Below are 5,278 nucleotides of genomic sequence, written 5' to 3' on the forward strand. Positions count from 1 at the left end.
AGTTGTCCATTATATGGAAATTCTGAAATTTATTATGAATCCCTATTACTAAGCATTAGAAAATATAGGGAACAAGGGGAAAAGGATGAAATGGTGATGAGCATTGAAGGGAGGTCAAGAAATTGATCAAAACCTGATCAATATTTCCCCCTTACGCATATGTAGAAAGATATGATATTGATGTATTAACTGGTGTGTGTGTGTGTGTGTGTGTGTGTGTGTGTACGCCCCCCCCCCCCCCATGCTCACCCCCACCATCCTCCTTTGCCTCTTGTGACTCTCCTCACCACCACAGGGGCGGCTTCTTGGACGAGATGACAAAAGAGAAAGGAAGAATAAGTAGGCGATTCTCTGTGCTTGAGTATTAAAATAGACCTTTGGAATGATAGCAGAAATAACAGTCTTGAAGGAAAGGTGTTTTGAGTTGCCAGAGCCTGGATTCTGAAGCCTTTAGTACAGAATAATGGTTTCAGAAGAAAATGTTCTCAGTTCAAGACAATGTTCCCATCCTTTCAACCACAGTATCCATAAGAAAGAGGAATCAGAGCACACTTAGACATTTGTTTTCAGGACACCGACCCTGTGCCTTGGTCCCCACTGCTGGGACAGCTCCTCCTGAAGCAAGGAAACGCAGAAGATTCATGGGTTCCCTTTCAGCATCATGATGGGGGAAGCGATGGAGTAGATGTGGGGGAGGGGTCTTGCATAGAGGAGCCTGAGACTTGCTGACATGGTTCTCCAAACCCAGGAGGACTGGGGGAGCAACAGAATGCTTTCCTGAGAGACCACGTATGGACAAAGGCTGTTGATAGAGCCAGATGCAAGTGACTTTGCGGTGAGGAGTAAATAGAAACCACATGTACCCATGACCTGAGGCCAGATAGAAAAGAGTATATTTCAGAGGATGCCATCCAGGACAGAAGAGGACCAGGGACCAGACCTCTTCCATGAGGCTTTGGAATTCCCGACATCCCCTGGATTAGACACAACCACAGGCAGGAGCAGGCTGCATCAGGTATCAAAGTAATAGGACATAAAATAGAAATTAAGTTAGTTGCAAAAAAATGAAATGCATTTTAAAAATTTGCACTTGTGTCCTGACATTCTTACCTGGTACACATATTTTTCATGGATGCAAATATTTGAGCTTTGACAGCCCCTTTATTGCTCATCAAACACTTGGGGGGAAATGTGACTTAAGAATAAACAGTCCTCTGTTTTGTTAAGTGTTTTTACATTTCATTAATAGTTGAACTGGTGTCTGGCTCCGAAGATATTTTGATAAAAATCTCAGAAATGAACACACAATGTTCACATTTTTTGAGGGGTGATTTTTCAGACTGGGCATACTTTAGCAGTGGAACCGTCTCTTCAAACAAAATATGAACAAGCAGCTAAGAGAGATGTTCTGGTGGGAGATCAGAGTCTCCCCTTCCCTCACTGTCCCCTTTTACCCCCAAGGTGGCCCTAGAGATACCCAGTTGTAACCCTGGTAACTTGTGCACAAGCTGGAAGCCAATGCTTGTTCAGGCTGCTTCAGTCCTAATAGCCTCATAAATAAGAAACAAAATGGCGACATCTCACTTAGGTGGCTAGTCCTCAGTCCCCACGTCTGTTAGGTGAACAGGATGGACTAGCTCAATAGTGTAATTATCATTAAATCTCCCAAGTGGCTTTAAGGATGTCTATGCTGGCTCCCCACACCCTCCCCAACTCCCCACTGAGATTAGTCTGAAGTAGGGCACAGAAATCCATATTTTTAAAGCCGCCCCCCTCCCCCAATATGCAGCCTATGTGAGAACCATCAAGGAAGATGATCTTTGAGGACTGCTACCAACAATAAAATTCACATGAATAGGAATTTAGGGAGGAGTACCTTAATTTGACAATCCAGTTAGGACAAGCTCCAGAGGGTAGGAGAGTCTTTTGAGGACTCACAGAAGTAGAAATAATACATTTTCAATTTCAGGGGTGTTAAATCAGACAGTGAAGCAGAACAAATTCTATTCTCTCTTTAAGAAAGCAAGAATTTTTCTCTAGCAAAAACTGTCCTTGAAATAATCGTTTGTCCTTGGCTCCTTGGAAAATCATGGCCTATTGCCAAGTGGTGGGTATAAAAGAAAGACGATTTTGTTCATGTGAATGTCAATATTGCCTTCAGGAGGTAGGAATGTTAAAGACAGTGTTTTAAAATTTTGGAGTCTAGTTACCATATAATTAAACTAAATCTCAGCTAAAATCTTGCCTTCCCTGAGAAGGATATTATCCTATTTTTGTTAAATATTTAAAAATTAACCCATAAGGAAATGAAAATCATCATTTTAGTCTTGCCTCATATTTGTTTAATAATCTCAAATGATTAATTTTCTAATTAAGGAAATGGAATTGATTTTGGAAAGTTATCATGTAGTATTCATGGTTGAAGGGTTCAATATTTCATAATGACATTTAGCCCAGTTTAATAAAAATTCTGCCATTTTCTAAAAAAGCATTCCCAAAATGTGTTCTATTGCTGCTGTAAAAGGTTAATGGAAGGCATACACACAAAATATTTCTATATTAAAAGAAGTTTGGGAAACACAGCCGTGTGTGTGTGTGTGTGTGTGTGTGTGTGTGTGTGTGTATGGGTTTGAATTTCAATACCTTAAAGTTCTTAGAAATGTCCTTCATAATAGGTACTTTCACCTCAAGACTACTTATAAACATAGACAGATTTTTTTTAAGTTGTTATTCCCAGTATCATCTCTGCTCACTCAGAAACCACTACAAGGGGGAACCCACTTCTGATTCTTGTTCTGCAAATGGAAATGTTGACAGATTATGTGGTCATTCTAAGCAGTTCTCTGGGACTCAAGCAGATCACAGTGTAAGTAATTAGGTTCCTATCAGAATTCTGAGAAAGAAGCAGATGAAAAGGCACAATTTGGGGGCAAGTTATTGATTTTCACCCCTTCATCAGGGTAAACTTTGACGTGTGATACAGTAGCTGCACTATAGTATGGTAGTCACTAGCCATATAGGGCTATTTAAATTTGAATACAATTTATTAAAATTACACAGAATTTAAAACCCAGCTCCACTAGCCATATTTTTTTATGTTTATTTTTGAGAGAGAGAGAGGAAAGAGAGAACGAGCATGAGTGGGGTAGGAGGGAGCAGAGAGAGAGGGAGACACAGCATTCGAAGCATGTTCCAGGCTCTGAGCTGTCAGGGTAGATAGAGCCCATTGTGGGGCTGGAACTCACAGACCTTGAGATTGTTACTTCAGCTGAAGTCAGATGCTTAACTGACTGAGCCACCCAGGCACCCCAATACTAGCCATATTTCAGGTGCCCTATAGCCACAAATCAATGTTTCCATCTGCAGTATACAGTCCTAGCAATTGAACCGTAACTCAGGATAGGACTCAGGATAGGAGTTTTGTACTCTCCTATTGGCCTGGGGCCTTCCCCATCCATCTATTCCCAGCACCCTTGTCCTGACAATTGGTTTTCATTTTATATTTCACACGATTTTCTCTCTCCAGGTTCTCTTTTAGTCTCTACTGTGGTTTCAATTATCTATTTAATTTTAATGATTCTGAGAGTTAGCTGAGCTCAGCTGGTGGTTCTTTTCACTTGGCATTAACTAGGATCCCTCCTGTGACTGTGGTCAGCTGGAAGCTGTATGTGACCTGGGGTGTCCAAAATGGCTTTGCCTACAAGACAGGCACCTCAGCTAGGTGGCCAGCATGGCCAGGAGCAGACTGGGTCGTCTCTCTCTCTCTCTTTTAAATTGTGGTTCAACTCTTATTTCATCTGATAAACAAGGGAAGGCAGAAACTTCCAGAGCGCTTAGGGGCTGGCACTAGAACTTGCCCAACGTCGCTTCCTTTACCAGGAGTGAGATGGAAAAAGAAAGAAGCCAAGGTTCTTTTCACTGCCACAGTAAAGAATCGTAGGACAGTGAAACGAAAACAAAGCAGAGCAAAGTGTTATTAAAGTACGCTTCAAGGGAGGAGCAGGTCTCCAAAAGAGACAAAGGCCCCCGAAAGTCCAGGATGTGGGCTTGAGTCACTTTCTTCTTTTGGGTGGGTCCTTGGGTTGCAACATTTGAGTGACAGGCCTGGATTATATAATAATTAACCAACTACGCATGTCCTTTCCCAAGACGTATTCGAAATGCCTGCAGGGGTAGGAAACCGCAACATTATTTCTAGTCTAGAGGCAGAGGTCAGGTAAGGACAAGCGGCTGCTTTCTGCACCAGTGCAACGCGCACCACAAACTTAACTCTTTCGCTGCCAGAATGCTGTAACCACGGACCGGACCGACTGGTAGATGGGTGGAATGGGATGCTCCCTGAGTGGTCCTAGGTTGGGGCTCCCTTTAAGAGTGTCCAAGGTCCATCCTCCTGTCGTTAATGCCTGGCTTCCTGCCTAACACTCCCAATGCATTCTGTAGGTTACAGAAGTCCCAAGATCAACTGGAGGCAAGGGGAAGTAAAACAGTCTTAAGTGCTTGGTGGGAGGGACAGTTATCTTTGCAGACAATCTACTACATTATCTAACCCCCTTTCTGGTCCTCACATAAGAAAGTTCTTGAGGATAAATATAGAACACAACTGTACAATGAATAACAATAGATAAACTTTTACCTTACAGATTTTATACCCAGTAATATATAGTCATAAATAATATTTCCACAGCATCTAGGACCCAGAGGTGGAGTCATTATAAACTGCTGTGGAGGAGGGGTATGGAATGAAGATTTTCCTTCAAACCCCTCTTCCACCTGGTCTCCTAGAGAGTCATGGTGCACATGAGTGTGCTAAAAAATCTGAGCAGTCCTGCAGAAAAGAAGCTGTCTTGCAAAGGCAATTTGGACTTGTCTCTCTTCATATTTACACATCATGAGATGACTTCCCCACTTTGCTTGGAGATGCTTAAAAGAAGTTCTTAAAATGGCCAATTCATAAGTAAAGGAAATATGTGATGCTAAAACCCATTCATAATTTAAGGATGCAACTGAAAAACAATATATTTTATGAATTACATTGTCTGTAGTTAGTAACTTTCAGGATGAGAATTTATGTGTGGAAAGGGATGGGACTCAGGGCACTATAAGCTTGTGGGAATATACATTTAAACAACTTTTTAGACAGCATTTAGACAATATTATCAAAACTTGAAAGGCATATTATTTAAGTCAGCACTTCCACTTAGAGGAATTTTATCCTCATTCCAATTAGTTTTAATTTTTTTATTTAAGTATAATTAACATACAGTGTTATATCAGTTTT

Source organism: Acinonyx jubatus, chromosome D2 (assembly GCF_027475565.1).
Source record: "Acinonyx jubatus isolate Ajub_Pintada_27869175 chromosome D2, VMU_Ajub_asm_v1.0, whole genome shotgun sequence".
In the NCBI taxonomy this organism is placed as follows: domain Eukaryota; kingdom Metazoa; phylum Chordata; class Mammalia; order Carnivora; family Felidae; genus Acinonyx; species Acinonyx jubatus.